Below are 18,052 nucleotides of genomic sequence, written 5' to 3' on the forward strand. Positions count from 1 at the left end.
ACATAATAAAAATCGCATTGCTAGAATCCTGCTTAGGCATTCTAATTAATTCATTGCCCTTCACCAGGTTGGTAGTATAACGTCCATTTATGGAGGCCTCTAATACAATTTAGAATCCTTATGTTCCAGGGTTCTAAATCAAGCCTACTTGAGTAGAAAAGGTTTTCCACTCTGGATATTTGCCTCTGACCTGCAGACAGTTATGAGGATGGAAACATGGGGGCTAGCACCACTTTAAACTCCACTTCCCCCCACATGATTCGCATTGTTTGTGCAAACAAAAAGCTTGAATAGGCATTGGATTTTGACCACAACTAGGAATGGAAGGGGGGACCCAGGTGGCGCTGTGGGCTAAACCACTGAGCCTAGGGCTTGCTGATCAGAAGGTCGGCAGTTCGAATCCCTGTGACGGGGTGAGCTCCCGTTGCTTGGTCCCAGCTCCTGCCAACCTAGCAGTTCGGAAGCACATCAAAATGCAAGTAGATAAATAGAAACCGCTATAGCGGGAAGGTAAACGGCGTTTCCATGTGCTGCTCTGGTTTGCCAGAAGCGGCTTTGTCATACTGGCCACATGACCTGGAAGCTATACGCCGGCTCCCTCGGCCAATAATGCGAGATGAGCGCACAACCCCATAATATGTAATTCATTCCACATATTAATTGCTTTTCTTTTCTCTTTTTATAGCTATAAATAATGTTGCATTTTAACTCAGATGATGCTGTGATGATCTGGAGATTGTGGGACAGATGTATGAAGAGACAAATGATCATTAAAAGTTACGGTATGACCTCATGACCAGATATAACTTCTAATGTACAATAATAAAACTACACAATCCTAGATGTCTTGTGAATAAGCAAGCATGGGATAGGAGCCTAGTAATACTTACTAATCAAGCTTAGTGAGGCTTCCTAGTGCATAGAATTTGACTTCACAGTAAACAGTGTTAGGATGTGCCAAATCAACAACTTTCCCCCTTGAGGAATGCAGTTCCATTCCTCTTTGCTGTGGGACATCCAGAGATCTTCTTTTAGAAGTATCTCATCCGCTAGAATATCACATTTTCCCAGCAATTCAAACATTGGTGTGCTTCTTCAGGTGTTGCGGGAGTAGTCAGTGTTAGCTATGAATGAGGTATAAAATTGCCACACATATTTGCATTTTTGCCAGAAAAAATAATCCTGGAGTTACTAAAAGGTTCAGTATGCTTAAAATGTAAACTTTATATCCATATGGCTTTTCTATCCAAACAAATCCCCAATAAAGCTATTCATTTCATAGTCTTTAACTACTTTCAAGTCAATATAGTTCAATGACAAATTGCGCCATTTAAAGATATTTGGATAAAAGTATGACATTCATTTTCAAATGGATGAGATGTAGTCTTACATTATGAAGTTGATGGAATTTGGGGGTGTAGTTTTTGCTTCTGCTGAAAACTACTTGGAAGGAGAACAGATAAATGATTCTCCTCCATTTATTTTGCTTAACTTCTTCTTGGAAAAAATAATATTCGTCTTTCACACTTCATTTGAAAGGATCCCATAAAATAGATCACTAGGTCTTATTGTCCAAGAGGAGTGGCTGCCTGAGCTAGCAACTCAGTTAGCCAATTTATAAAGTAGACTGTTGAATCACCTGACACAGATTCTCCCTGGAAATCAGTCTGTAGCAGAAACAGGGCATGAACCTGTATTCTCTAGATAATTTACTTAATTATGCATTCCCCAAAATATAATTTAATACATTTTCTGAAGGGGGAAAGGACTTTAATACAATTGTGAAACTGCAGAGTTTGAAGGAAACTTTCCAAACTAACATCACTGCACATTTGCTACAACGTTAAGGAACTTGTCACAAGAAATTTGGTACATTTCTGGCTGTAACTAATATTCCCAATCAAGTCATCTTATACCAAGTCATCTTATACCGAGTCACATCATAAGTCCTTCTATGTCAATATTGCCTACACCAAGGTTGGGTTAAACACCTGTGGCCTTCCAGGTGTTGTTTATCTCTGACTCTGACAAGTCACAGCAAACATGGCCAATAGCATAGGCCTCTGACAAAGTCCAAGTTTCAGATTTCAGTTCAGTATTAAATCAGTTTAAATTGAGCTTCAATTTTAAAAGAAAATCTTCATGGGAAGTTAATCCCCACTTCATCTCTACCCACTGTCTGACACCCCCCCCCCCCGAAAAAAAACATTTCCAAGGGAGCTAAACTTTTTAAAGTCCCTCCCTCTTTCAAATCCCTACTTACTATTATTTACTACCTGTGTTTTTCAGATGAGCGCCTTCTGCTCTAACTAGCTGCAACAGAACCTGGGAAAAACTAGCCAGTGCTAGAAATGTGGAACAAAATAGGTGGGAGCCCACTCCCAGGAAGTCCTAGTGACAACACATCAATGTAGCAAGTGAATAAAGCAACCGAGCAAGTTCAAAAACAGGATAAGGAGGTCAGGGCAAACAACTATGCCCCTTCCCTTTGTAACTTAACAAAACTCAAGTTTCCAAGTGAACCAAATACAGTAAGTTAATAGGATGGTGGGATTTATAATACAAGGATGAATTAGTCATCCTTGATCTATGCTTACTGGTAGCAGCTGCCCATGTATTTCACAGTGCTGACTGGAGATGCCAGGGATTGAGCCTAGGACTTAGAATCATAGAATCATAGAGTTGGAAGAGACCACAAGGGCCATCCAGTCCAACCCCCTGCCAAGCAGAAATACCATCAAAGCATTCTTGACATATGGCTGTTAAGCCTCTGCTTAAAGATCTCCAAAGGAGACACCACCACACTCCTTGGCAGCAAATTCCACTGCCGAACAGCTCTTACTGTCAGGAAGTTCTTCCTAATGTTTAGGTGGAATCTTCTTTCTTGTAGCTTGAATCCATTGCTCCATGTCCGCTTCTCTGGAGCTTCTCTGGAGCAGCAGAAAACAATCTTTCTCCCTCCTCTATATGACATCATTTTATATATTTGAACATGGCTATCATATCACCCCTTAACCTTCTCTTCTCCCGGCTAAACATACCCAGCTCCCTAAGCCGTTCCTCAAAAGGCATCGTTTCCAGGCCTTTGACCATTTTGGTTGCCCTCCAACACGTTCCAGCTTTTCAGTATCCTTCTTGAACTGTGGTGCCCAGAACTGGACACAGTACTCCAGGTGAGGTCTGACCAGAGCAGAATACTTCTTGGATGCAAAGCAATTGCTCTCCCACTGAGCTGCGCAACCCAGAACTATTGATGCAGCCTAAGGCTTTCAGTGGCTACTAGCCATGATGGCTAGCTAGCACGTCCGCTATCAAGGTAATATGCCCCTGAATAGCAGTTGCTGGGAATCACAAGTGGGGAGAGTACAGCCCTGCTGGCAGGCTTCCCTTGGGCATCTGGTTGACACCCGTGAGAACAGAATGATGGTCTAGATGGGCTTTGGTCTGATTCAGAAGGAATCTTCTAATGTTCTTAAATATCCATCTGGCTTCCGGTATTGATGTTTGTGTTCTAAGGCTATGATACAATATTCACATGCCTGGGAGTAAGTCCCATTGAACTCAATTAGACATACAGCTGAGTAGGTATAATTATAGGTATCCTTATATGATTCTTTAACAACATCCATTATCCATGGATAATATTAACTCCTAAATTAAACTTTAGCAGAAGAGCAGTGTTTCTTTTGGCTTTGCATCTTTAGGTTACTTCCTTTGACATAAACTATAAATAAGAGTTCCATTTATTATGCCCTGCAGGCCGGACACTCTATATAACTGTAACCACACTAGCTGGTTTTTGTAGTTTGAATCTAACACACCAGGCTATATTAAAAACAAACTGCATTTTCTTAATTTCTTCCATAAGCCCTTGCCTTTCACCTTTTCATCTCTTTTCCTTCCACAGTTTGCAATTGTTTTTTTTAAAATGGAACTTTCTTCCGCTTTCATGGGAATTTCTCTCATAACACATCAATACACCAAATCCCTTTTCTAGCAGAAATACCTACCAGAAATGTATTTTGTGATGAAGATTGGTTGATTGTGTGTGTGTGTGTGTGTGTGTGTGTTTGCACACAAATTTTTGCAGGAAAGTAGCCCATTCTGGAGCCACTATGTAAAGGAAAAGGAAATATATTTTGGAACAATAAAAACTAGATTGCTGTTAGTTGTGTCCTGAGAAATTTCACTCTTTTGAAGACCATTTCACATTATTCCATAAAGATCTCTTTATGCCAAAGGAACATTGTGGGAAATGTAGCCATCATAGTCACTACAGAAAATCCTGAAGAATAAGCATGTAAGCAACAGGCCTATGGCATAGCTGCCAAGTTATCCCTTTTTTAAAGGGATTTTTCCTTATGCTGAATAGGCTTCCTCGCGAGAAAAGGGAAAACTTGGCAGCTATGCTATGGCTGTAAAACACAACATGCATTGTATAGTAAGGAAATAACCTGCATCAATACAGCACATATTCTGTATGAGAACTGATTTCTTTGGACCACTAGATGGCAGTCACTTCAACTTAATATAAACGCAAATGGTTGCCACATGTGAAGAAAACAATGTATTCTTTGTGTTTGAAACTGTAGCAAGAAAAAATTGATTTTAACCTTCAGAACTGTTTCTGGAGCATGACTAGCTAATGTAGATCAAGCTATGCACTCATAGCTAACCTTAAATCAAGCATGTGGTACATTTATAGTATTTTATTTTACTTTATTGAATATTAATGAGTTGCAGTTTCAACTGCATATGGAAATATTTCATCACCATAATGGGTCCGTGAACCTTGAATGTGACACATCCCAGCCTACAGACATCAATTCAAGACTTCTGTGATGATGCCAAAATTTAAAACATATGAGAATTGACAATTTTAGATCTATATTGCATACTCAACATGGTTATGAAAACTAATACCAGCATATCCAAAATAACAGCTATAAACAGCAAGCCAAAATATAGCTCAGTCTAGTTCTTGAAAATTAATACAATAAAATAGTATTGTATGCATATAGCACTTGTATGTGCCTTTATGAATACTACCATAACTACATGTAAAGTAGCCCATGATAGGGTCATCAAAGGAGCTGTGTGGGGCTTCACAGACCAAAACTAACACCTAAAAAATGGATTTTTAGTCAAATCTGGATTTTTTAGCCAAATCTGGATCAGACTTTTTTTTAATATGTTGTATTCTGCCTTGTTATATTTTGTATGCAAGTTTGGCTTATAAATTCCTGAATTATTAAGTAAATACCAGGCCCTCCAAGTGTCCCTATTTTCCAGGGATGTCCCTGTTTTGGAGAAGCCATCCTGGTTTCTGATTTGATATCAGAATGTCTCACTTTTCCTTAGGATGTCCCTATTTTCACTGGATAAATGTTGGAGGGTATGGAGCTTTCCGACCCCTGAGCCACCCGAAGGCAATCCTGTAAAGGGAAGTTTTTTTTAATGTTTACTGTTTTTATAGATGTTGGAAGCTGCCCAGAGTGGCTGGGGCAATCCAGTAAGATGTGTAGGGTATAAATAGTAAATGGGACGTCCCTATTTCCATTGGATAAATGTTGGAGGGTATGAAATGCTATTAGGCCCAATTGCTAGACCACCAAAACCACTGGGCTCTGCTTGCTGGTGCCACATCACAGATATGGTCTGAAGGCACAGGAGGCCACCATCTCGTTGAAGCTAAGCAGGTTTGGGTGTGGTCAATGCCTGGATGCACGACTGTCTGGGAAACATTTGTACACCAGTTTGGGTACAAGATGAAAGAAAGGTGGGATTAAAAAATTAAAACAAAAGTTGTGGGTCTGCTCTTAGCTCCTTTCTCTTGCATACCAGGCTTCACTTCCAGACTCCACTCAGATACCAGAATAGTTGATCTCAATAACTAGCTAGCTTAGCAAGGCCAGAGATCATGAGAGGCTTCCCCATTAGCATGCCCTTCACTGTGCAGTCTAAAAAGCCCACTGAATGTGACTTGCCTGAGGACAACATAGTGTGAAGTTGCCACCACTCCACATATACTTTTATTTATACTTTAAAATAAGGGTATTATGAGCTTACCTCCAGTTTCTGAAATGGCAGAAATCTAGCTCTTTTAAAAAATGTCTTCAAGGCACCCAGACATCTAAAAAAGGTGAAATGAATTCAGGTAAGCAGAGTCACCAAATAACTCATTCAGCAATCTTCTGTGAATATAATCCAGCGCTTCATTGTAAAACAACATCTTCAATGTGCTTTGATATTTTAATAGGAAATCAAGACTTTGCTATGATTTAAGTCTACTTGGTAGGCTAGTAGCACACCTAAAGGCAGGTTAGGACCAGTCCTCCTTTGGGACATGGCTTATGGATGGTTCTGCTTAAAATTATTATGTGCTTCTGCAAACTTTGTATATACTCCAAATCTGCTGCTGTTTGGGTTACATAAGAGTGGAATCACGAGTGAAGGTCAAAAATATAATACTGTACAAGGTTAGAGAATGGCTTGTGGGGACATGGAAGCAGGCTTATTTACTGGTGGCACCAGAGTTGTGGAAAGCAACTCAACTCCTGCTGAAACGAGAGGACCCATCTGAACTGGCAACCTCCTCGCTTTCCCTTGAACTCTTGGCCCAAGTCTCCTTTTAAAATTTATGTGCTGTTTCTAAAGGAATTGTTTCATTGCATGCCTTTGTATGGATGCTTACATTTTAATGTTTTAATTGGACTATTTTAATGGGCATCTTAATTAAGTTCTCATTTTAACTATTCTGTATTGTTACCAATGTCATACAATTGGCATTCCTGTTTTGGAAACTTCTTAGAAGTCATCTTGGCATTAAGCAGTATTTAAAATTAATTCATTAATAAACACTTATGCATCTGGCCCTCATCCAATTAGGTATGTGTGGCATGAAAGGCTGCTTCTGCGTGTGTTGTGTGGTTCCTACTCGGATGGGCGTGAACATGCAGATGTGTGGAAGGAGGACTAGACACATATGTATACAATTTGTGATATACAAGCCAAAAAGTTACAGCTGAAGTTCTTTAAGTATACAGCTATGAACTCCCTTAAGATAAACTATTACTTGAAAGTAATATCAATGGAAAACAAATGCTTTTTGCAATTTAGAATTTCAAATTTTAACCTAAGAAGGATGTGAACTGAAAATGTGTAAGCCCTGTGGTGAATCAACACTAAATTAAATCTGATTTCATCCATCATTTTACATGGAGGAGCTGAAAAGTAAGTCCTTAACAGGAAAAGGAGCTGTGGAGAGGCTAACAGGCTGTAGTGCACTGACCATGCCATAGCAACACCTCTGTCATAGATTGGCTAAGCTTCAATATTGTACTGTGCTTGTGTCAGAGAACCTTCCAGTTCCATCTGGCTGAGCTACAATTATGATCATGAAGTTTATAATTACATTTGGCATTACATTTGTTTTTGCAATTCACCTTAACAACAATAGCACCAAATCAGTAGGTGTAGCCAAGCCTGACTGGGACTGTTGCAGGAAAGGTCGGCTTCCCTCCTTGCCACAGTCTCAACAAAAATCGCCTCTCCTGCCATTTGCTCCCATTGGGATTTTCAGTGGGGTCATGGTGAGGAAGGAAAGGGTTAAACCACTTGCCATCTTCCAAAGTCCCTACACCTATTTTGTTTGTTTTCTATCAAACAATCATGTTAAATGCAAAAAAAGAAAAGCACTGAATGTAGTGGGTAGTTTGACCCAAAGTTATTACAATGTTTGTAGTTCAGGAACTCAGCTATACAGCCACAAATAAAATGTTTAAAGTGCGATATACAATGTGACACTAGATGGCGATGGTGAGCCTTATGGAAAATTCAATGTACTGTATTTTTAAAAACGCTTCTTCTTCTTCTTCTTCTTCTTCTTCTTCTTCTTCTTCTTCTTCTTCTTCTTCTTCTTTTCTTTTTTTTTTTTAAAAAAAAGCATTTTCAGAATGGTTTTTATATGTGTGTAGTTTCCACCCAGCTCAGGTTCAGTGAAGGAAAATGAAGTTGTCAGTTTTGCTACTATTATCATTTCAAACAGGGATGGGGAAGCAGTGACCTTCCAGTGGTTGTTGGGCTTAAACACCTATTTGTTCCAGCAAGTATGACCAGGGTCAGGCAGTATAGGATTTAACCTTGCTTTAAAGAAATGGCAGGAGTGGGCTGTACTTTGGAAAGAAAGCCCAGGATGTGTGAATTCTAAGGAGGCTGGAGCACGGGAGCAAGTGAGACATGGGCTGAGAAACAGGAACCTGAAGAAAGAATAACTGAAAGAGAAGGAAAGGAGACCCAAAATGGATAAAAATGAGATCTGTAGAAGCCTTGTAGCGCTTAAGGTCAGAGTGGTGGTATGAGGACAGTGATCAGGCGGCCGGCTATGAGGCTGACTAGAAACAGTGATCAGGCGGCCGGCTAAGAGGTTGACTAAACGAAATGTGGAAAGGTAAAACTTGAGGAAGGGACAAATGTGGTAGGGACAAAGAAATAAGGGAGCTGATGAGAAAGTAGATCTGGGCTAAAACCTCAGGTTTTTGGTATGGACATGAAGGAAGAGGAAAGATAAATGAATAGTGTACTCTTATATATGTTGACTCACAAGTAAATCCTGCTGAGTAATGAGGCTTCCTCCTAGGTAAGTGGAGATAGGATTGCACCCTAAGGGAGGTTTGAAGGACTTAGGGACAGAAGGCAAAGGAGCCTAGGATTATTAGATCTAGAAAGTGACATGGCTGCTGTATAAAAGGGGAATCCAGCCAATTGAGAGACTTCTGTTGCCTCTGCAACCCTGTGATCTGACAACCCTAAGAGGGAAACAAAGGCTAAGAATGGAGGAAGGGGAAGATTATGCATATTTGATTTTCAACATATTTGATTTCAATAGCTAATTGTCAGACTTCTAATTATAAGAAATATTCTTGAATCTTCAAACAAAATTCTCCTCCTGTCATTATTTTTCTCGCTATACATATTTTTTTTTTAGGCTTCCTCCTTTTTCTTTTCTCTGATTTTCAACAGTCAAAATGTAATCCTATGTGTGCCTTCTTAGGAGGAAGCCCAATTGAGTTCACTGGGACTCTGAAGCAAGCAAGTACAGTATAGGAATGCAGCCGCTTGCTCTTGAACTTTCTCAGCCACTGTCTGTTCCTCTTGGGGGGCTCAGAGAACACTGGGCCAAGGAATTAATATTGTGCAATGAAAACTAATGATTAAAGCTCATAGACAATACAGAAAATCAATGGTCAAAGATTAATAACAAAAAATATATAATTAATATCTGCTGAAAAATGTGGGGGTGGATCAAACTAGAAGAATCCTGAGCAAATTTACATACAATTAATTGAAACAATGATTACATGATGATAATTTGAAATGGCCCTGTCAGTCTATTTTTTGCCTGTTTCAATTTCACATATGTTCATTCATTTAGTTTTTCCATCCCATTTCTGTACTGATGTTTTCTGCATGAAATTAGTATGTAAATACACATATATTTTTCTTTTATTAAAATTACATATTTAAACACATATTGTTTTGACTTTACACAACACAAAACATATTTTCTCCTAAAATATTTTTAATACAACTTGCCATTTTTTTGAGCCAAGAATTCACAGAATTTGGAGATCTGTGAAATCTGAAGAATAACTACATTGCAATCCCCACATTGTTCCAGGTGGAGGTTATCTGGGAGATCCAGGAGAAGGTGGTAACGATCAGAAATTCAGTTCCTCAAGCATCCAATTTATTTATTCCTCCTTATTGTACTACTAAGTACAATGCTACGGTCTAAGTAGCATTGTACTTAGTAGTACAATAAGGAGGAATAAATAAATTGGATGCTTGAGGAACTGAATTTCTGATCCTTATAAGATCCTTATCAGTTGTGATTATGTGGCAAACCAAATCATTCTTTTGGAATATGCTCTATGCCTTGCAACACTGGGAAGTGATGGACTAGTTGCCTTGACAACAGGGGTACACTCCCTTTTTATTGTAAAAAGTGACATAAAATTTTTGCTGTACCCTAATTCAAATTATAGTAGGAACTTAAGTGTACACCAGCAAGTTGTAATAAATGTATGTAAGGCATTAATGTAAAAATCAGCCAAAGTAATTGTCAAGATGTTAATGGACTAAGAATTCTGATCAGACTTTTTGACCTGATAAAGTGCCCAAGAGGTATTCTGACATGACATTTTTTAATATGATATTTTGCATCAAGGGCCCTACAGTTATCATTTCAGAATGAACTTTAGCTTGAAATAGTCTGCACCGACACAAGTATCAGCTTCTGCTATACGACATCATGTTCAAAATCAATATAACATCACTAAACTAACATGATGTTGTCACATAAATATGATTTTCCCACATTGAAATAACACAAGTTCCCATTCGAAGAGTACAGTGTCCAGTTTCCACAAGACGGGGCACCAAAGCTACTGTGAAATCTCTCACTAAGAGACATAGGGGAAGGGAATCCTGGTCAAGACACGTAGCTACTGATAGCCTTACCCTCCATCAATTTGTGTAACCTGTTTTTAAAGCCAGCCAAGTTGTTGGCCATAACTTCATCTTGTGGGAGCAAATTTCATGGATTGTACTGTATGAAGGACCTCCTTTGTGTGCCCCAAATCTTCCAACGTTCAACAGTCCTGGGTTCCAATATTATGAGGGAGGAAAACTTTCCTCAATTCACTTCTCTACACTATACACTTCCCCCAAGCTCACCCTTTAAAAATAAAAATAAAAATCTTCATAAAAAGGGTTGCTCCATCCAGCCATTTTGGTTGCCCTTTTCTGAACCTTTTCCAGTTACGCAGTGTCCTTTTAAAAATGAACTGCCTGGAACTGTACTTAGTAGTCCAAGTGTGGTCACGCCACAGTTTTATAAAACATTATTATATTGGCATATGATGGAGGCTTTCTGATCTCCCTAATTTGTATTCTATTGCTCCCAGTCTACTACCAATGACAAAGGATAGTTGATTAGTTTACTGTCCAATCATACATCATCATAAGGATAGAGTGTTACCAGCTGTCATACACAAAGACAAGTAACAGAAACCCCATCCGCATGTAATTGCAGAATCTGTCTATTATCTTTGAAAATTCTTGGAGAACAGGTATGGTCCCTATAGACTGGAGGTGGGCAAATATTGTTCCCATCTTCAAGAAGGGGGGAAAAGAATACCCAGGTAACTACCGACTAGTGAGCTTCACACTGATACCAAGAAATGACCTAGAGCAGATAATGAAAGGGTTAGTCCTTGAGCACTTAGAAAAAGATGCTGTGATTACTAAGACCCAGCATGGCTTTCTCAAAACAAGTCATGCCAGACGAATCTCATTCCTTTCTTTTTTTCCTTTTTGATAGTTACTATTTTTGTGGCTCAGGAGAAAGCTGTGAACATAGTATATCTTGAGTTCAGTAAGACTGTTGACAAAGTTCCCCATGATTGCCTTGCAGAGACACTGAAAGGAGATATGCTAGTCATCTTCCAATATCTAAAGAGCTGTCATATGAAGCATGGAACAAGGCTAGGATCTTCAAGTTACAAGAAAGGAGATTCTGACTAAACATCTGGAAGAACTTTCTGACAGTAAGAACTGTTCAGTAGTGGAGCAGACTTCCACAAGAGGTGGTGGACTCTCCTTCCTTGGAGGTTTTAAGCAATGCTTGGATGACAATCTGTCATGTATAATCTAGTTGAGATTCCTGCCTTGCCAAGGGTTGAACTAGATGACCCGGGGGTATCAACTCTACAAATCTATGATTCTATGATACTAATTGGGACGCGAGTGGTTCTGTGCGTTAAACCACTGAGCCTAGGGCTTGGCAATCAGAAGGTCGGTGGTTAGAATCCCCACAACAGGGTGAGCTCCCGTTGCTTGGTCCCTGCTCCTGCCAACCTAGCAGTTTGAAAACACAAAGTGCAAGTAGATAAATAGGTACCACTCTGGCGGGAAGGTAAACGCCATTTCTGTGCGCTGCTCTGGTTCACCAGAAGTGGCTTAGTCATGCTGGCCTCATGACCCGGTAGCTGTACGCCGGCTTCCTCGGCCAGTAAAGCAAGATGAGCGCCACATCCCCAGAGTCATCCATGACTGGACCTAACGGCCAGGGGTCCCTTTACCTTTAAATAAATAAACATATTAAATAAATAAACAAACACTTTGTACCATTAATTTGCCTACTTGTTGTTTTTTACTTGGTTCTAACAACAAGGTCTTTATTTTTCTAAGCATGCTTAACAAAAAAAGTAAATAATATAGTGATAGAAACTAGGTCAAGTATAATAATAATAATAATAATAATAATAATAATAATAATAATAATAATAATTTATTATTTATATTTATATTTATATTTATATTATTTATACCCCGCCAACAGAAATACTGTTGGCGGCTTCCAACAGAAATATTAAAATACACTAATTTCTTAAAGATTAAAAGCTTCCCTAAACAGGGCTGCCTTCAGATGTCCTCTAAAAGTCTAGTAGTTGTTTTTCTTTTTGACATCTGATGGGAGGGTGTTCCACAGGGTGGGTGCCACTACCGAGAAGGCCCTCTGCCTGGTTCCCTGTAACTTGGCTTCTCGCAGCGAGGGAACCACCAGAACCCAGAAGTGGGTTCTCTAGAAAGAAATGTGGTGCTGTGGGATACTCAGCCATGAAAACAGCTTTACAGGCTTGAGGGCAGGCAGCTCTGTTGTCAGGAAGAACTCATAGGACTTTTAAGACCTAAGCATTTTTCCAAACAATGTGGCCAAACTAGAAAGGTGCTGCTACTATTTTTACATTACAGAAAGAAGTGCAAAAACTGAAAGATTAAGGCTGAAATCTTAGGCATACTTGCCAGGAACTGCTCTCTCTTTGGCTACTATAGACTTTCACTGAAGACTAGTTTTCATCACTTGTTTCTCTCTACAACTACTCTGCAGTTCATGGAATGTTAGTTCATATTCAACTCTTAAAAGTAGACGTCCTTTCAGACTCTTCTTGACGTGGTAGGGTACCTCTCCTACTATTTCCTCATTGCTGGCTGGAGATAATAATAGTTTCCATTTTTGAGAGGAGCTGAAAACTAGAGAAAGCATGCCAATACCGTAGTTGCTAGGGATCCCCTAACACTTCCAAATTGTTTCCAGAAACTGAGAGCCCAGGTACACCCCTCTTCTAACAGCAAACTTAAAGGGGTGAGTGCCAGAAGGATTGAATCCAAATTAGGGTGTCAAAGAAACAAGAGGGCAGTATCAACAGGTCATCCCAAGGTTTCCAGAACTACAAAAATACTTTAAGAAGAAAAAGTTCTAGGAACAAATCCCCTTAAAACAGTGAAATATGAACTGAACATGTTAAGCAACCATTAAATGTTGAGAAAGTTTTTGGGGTGGGGCAGGCACCCCCAAACTCGGCCCTCCAGTTCTTTTGGGACTACAACTCCCATAATCCCTAGCTAACAGGACTAGTGGTCAGAGATGATGGGGATTGTAGTCCCAAAACACCTGGAGGGCCGAGTTTAGGGATGCCTGGGTTGGGGGAACCAAGCTGTGACAGTAAAATGCCCTGCCTGAGCCCCTTGCATTTTAGCAGTCTAAAGGTGGGCATAGCTACGTAGCTGGAACCTTGAACAGGGGCATTTAGGTTAGGGTCCCATATGCACTACACATTTAAAGCAGTATCATACCACTTTAAACTGTCAATCCACCCCCCACAAAATCCCAGGAAGTGAAGTTTGTTAAGGATGCTGAGTCGTAAGGAGGCCTCTATTCTCCTCACAGAGCTACGATTCACAGAGTCCCCTGGGAAGATTTATTGACTGTAAAACCTCTAGGGGAATTGTAGACCTGTGAAGGGAATACGGGTCTCCTAACATCACTCAGCACAAACAAACCACAGTTCCCAGGATTCCTTGGAGTAAGCTATGACTGCTTAAAGTGGTATGACACTGCTTTAACTGTTTAGTACAGATGGGTCCTCTGAATGAAATTTACCCTTTGTCACCTTGTTCAGCAAATTCCACCAATATCAAACCATGAAAGTGTAATATGTAGCTAGGCTATGTGTTAAGATTACATATTTTGAGACAAAATTTTAAATCTGTACACTGCAATACACCTCATTCTAGTTTATCACAAGGTATGACACAACTTCACCTACCCTAGGGCACATTAACTGGCCAATTACAATTCATTACTATGAAACTTGGAGATCACTGCGCCCACACTAGTGATCATTCTACGACACTGTTGATCTAACTTCCCTTATAACACATTTATATAAACAATGAAGCTACTCCATGGATAAGAGATATCAATATCCAGAGGATATAATATGGCAGAAGAGTGTGGATGGCTTGAAAGGGTATACACAGCACAAGTAGTCCCATACACATAAATATCCTCATGTCCTCCAATGACTCAAAAGTTTTAAGAATGTATGCCATTTTTTAAATCATGTTTATGGTTTGAGTCCTGCTAAAAGGCATAGTATATATATGCACTACAATACTAAACCACTGCTAAACATTATGGCATCACCAGGTTCTGTCTTTTTTATATATATATAAAAAAGGAAAATGAAGCCCTGTTCTTAAAGCACACACAACACAGATCACATAAACCTTGCATTTGGCTGCATACAAGTTAGTTTTAAAAAATATCTACAGGCAAAATACTTCACATGCAGTCTTTTGTCTAAAGATTTTTTATTTGGAACTAATAAATACAACCATATAAGGCTTCAGCTGAACAGTAAGAATGGTACATGCATCACTGACAGTAAGCACATTTTTATGTTTGCAAATCTATAGTTATTTGGTGCTGTATTGCAGGGATAAAAAATTAGAAGTATCTCATAACAGTCAGTATAAAATCGAAGTTTATTGTTTCTTGGTTACATAAGGAATAACGCATTATCCCATAATTAGTATAATACAATATATCAGTATCATTAAGTCTCATGAAAAATAAAAACCTCACTCAAACTAATTAAGTTAAGTTGAATCTGCAGAACCTGCATAATCATAAATTATCTGATGAACACTAATGGTTCCTTAGACAACATGACAATTGTTAGCATTTATGTTACATTTAGATTTCTCCTAAGTGTTTGGATATATTTGTTTTGTCTGGTCCTCTTACTGCCTCCTGTTCCAAATGATATACAGTACTAAAAGACTCCCCTTCTCCTTGAAAAGCATGGCATTATCATTATTCAACTAACTGTATTGCCATCCAAGCATTCTTACTTTCAAACACACACCATGGAGCTCCCAGTTATAATACTTTATAATGTACCTTGAGAAATGATAGTGCTTTACTAAATATTAATCACTTTAATTTAAATTCTATAATTATGCATTCCATAAAAAACTGTCATAAACATATTGGCACAAACTTTACAGATACTCAGTAGAATCTATATTATCCAGTATATCCAATCTATATTACCCAATATATTATCCAACACAAATATTTCCATATTATAAACATGACCTTACAGGTTTTGGTAACCAAGTCATTTTCCCAATTCTGTGACTCCACAGAAATAATTAGATGCTTAATTAAAATAATATTTTGCTAACGGTGTTCTAGTACTCTAAATATGTAATATACCACAAGGGTAAAAAATAGTTAATATTTTTAAGATTAACATACTGTTATCTTGGACATGGCTGTCCAAAAATATATACCTTATTCTGGAGTAAACAATATTTACATTTTCTTTATAAAAAGAAAAACCATTAACTGTAGATTTAAAGCAATTAAAACAATGCTGTATCCATTCTGCAAACCATTTTAGAAAGATCAAGGTTGACAAAATAAGTAAATGAACCAAAGATGTTTTGGTCAAGTAAACATTACGAAACTACCCCCATTCTGAATAATGATTAAAAAAATCTTAAGAAGAAAATCCATTCAGAGTGGTAGAGATTAAGTATTTTCATGCTCATCAAACTTATAATAATTGTTTAGATTGAAAGAAAAGCAAAATCTTATTAGGCATTCACTAAAGCTTTCTTAACAAAAGGGCTTGTGGCCCTTTCACACACAAAACCCTTAACCCTTGACCTTTTCTCAGTTAACAGAATAAGAACACTGAAAATATTACGTATCATATGAATGTTTGTTTTGTACAAACACTCTTCTCCATCTACTCTTGGGTAAGAAAAAAAGTCCTCTATTTGAAACAGCACAAGCCTGCTTCTTAAGTCATGTGACTTTTTTTTTTTTTGCTAAGAGCCATGTGCTCGCGTATCATTTTACTCTGAAATATCTATGCGGATTTCAGCTCAACCTGCCTTTGCTTATAATGCATGACATGGGCTGTGAGGGAGCATGAGAACCATCTCTCTTAAAAGCAAGGTTCTCATAGTTGGCCTGTAACCATGGAAGCAGATGCTTCTTCCTTCTCTTTCTTTCTTTCTTTCTTTCTTTTTCTTTTTTGCCTTACCCCTCCTTACCTCTTTGCAGCCACGAGCGGCTCCCTATTGTTAAAAGAGGTACGCCTTGATTTTTCTTCGTTGTGACCGAACTTGTCTCTTCTTCAAAGGGCATGATGCTGCAGGTCATCGGTCTAGACTGTTTGCACGGTCCAGAGAACAGCCTTGATGTAACCCTTGCTCCGTCTGTGCCACACCACCAGCCGTGCAACTGCAGACTGTGGGGGGACATTGGAGATCTGTATTTGAAAAGAAGTCCGTCTGATTTTGCCATTGTGCCTTTTCACTCATCGATCGAATGAATATCGAACCTTCTGTCGTTGCATGTGTGAAATAGATAGCTTAGCAAGCAGTTTTGAGCCCAAACCTGTGCAAAGGGCCAAACTGTTTCCTTTACTCCCAAGTAGTGTTCTTCATTAGATATCTGTTTCTCATTTATTTTATCCAGTTACATATTGATGTTATGCTTCTTCTGTACAACCACAATCGTTATTCGCAGGCTACGTCAACCATCACCTTTCTTCTTCTTCTTCTTCTTCTTCTTCTTCTTCTTCTTCTTCTTCTTCTTCTTCTTCTTCTTCTTCTTCTTCTTCTTCTTCTTCTTCTTCTCCTCAGCTTTTAAAGTAATTTTCTTCCACATAGTCATAGTAAAGGTTCACTCCTCAGCATAGTACTTGGATATCGATGATTTAAGGCTGTAAAAACTGAGTGACCATGAGCAGTCAAAAGTGTGTTAAAATCAGAGTGCTGATGCTTTGATTACTACTACAAGTAAGAAAGCTAATTCAATGCAGAAAGAAATGAAGCACATCTCATATTAAGAGAGACAAAGTAAGAAAAAAGTGTTGCCTTTTTTAAAATGGAAGAAAAAAAATCATTTCTCACAAATGTGTGTAAAAAAAAAAAGAGAACTATAACTTAATCTCTCTCACCACAGAGTCAATGAAACTTTGATCTGAAAATAATGGAAATGTACCCTCTTCAGTAAAATGCCTACCAAACGTATTTTTTATTTGAAAGAATATATTTAATAAGAGGTGGGGGAGAGAGAGAAACCCTGTGAAAGTTATGTATAAATGTTCTGAAACCAAACCAAGCATTCAAATATATTTAATTTAAAAAGGAAAACAAACCAACAATCTTCAGTCCCCAAAGCACATAAAGTGACGTATTCTGAAATCTGTTGATAATCATGTTTTGCTCATCCTCAAATACTGTGACCAAATCTCTATGACCACTGCTGTAAAAAAAAAAGGACGGGAAAGTTAACCCCCTGACAACTATCAGGATCTGTTCATTGTAAAGTATGCTTGCCTCTACTCCGGTCTAATAAAATTCGGAATCAAAAAGGGCTTATATATTCTTCACACTGCTGCTTAGCAAGAACTGTCTATATATGACATCAGTATCTGTGTATGTTTTGAGATATCAGTTTCTCTGTACTTGGAAGGCATACCTATTTTCTCTAATTGCCAAAGGCAAAGGGGAGGTGCACTAAAGAATAAAGAAGGTTATTGTGACAGATGAAACATAATTCACAATGAATACTCTTTTCATCCAGACTTAAATAGAAGAGGATTGCTCCAAGGAGAATTTT

The 18,052-nt window shown here is 38.5% G+C and overlaps 1 protein-coding gene across 8 annotated transcripts in view; it reads right to left on the bottom strand.

Annotated features, from left to right (window-relative positions):
• Positions 1 to 18,052, bottom strand: part of LOC118084639 (uncharacterized) — a 218,166-nt gene that overhangs the window by 63,992 nt on the left and 136,122 nt on the right. For 3 of the 8 annotated variants that reach the window (XM_060273634.1, XM_060273631.1, XM_060273632.1), the window contains one exon: positions 6,070 to 6,133. The exons of 3 other annotated variants lie outside the window; for them this stretch is intronic. The gene's annotated coding sequence lies outside the window, so the exon portion shown is untranslated. Of the gene's footprint in view, positions 1 to 6,069; positions 6,134 to 11,962; positions 12,144 to 18,052 lie in introns of all 8 variants that reach the window. 2 more of the 8 variants (XM_060273633.1, XM_060273635.1) reach the window with 1 other exon arrangement.

The sequence above is a fragment of the Zootoca vivipara genome, chromosome 4, assembly GCF_963506605.1.
Source record: "Zootoca vivipara chromosome 4, rZooViv1.1, whole genome shotgun sequence".
NCBI classification, from domain to species: Eukaryota; Metazoa; Chordata; class Lepidosauria; order Squamata; family Lacertidae; genus Zootoca; species Zootoca vivipara.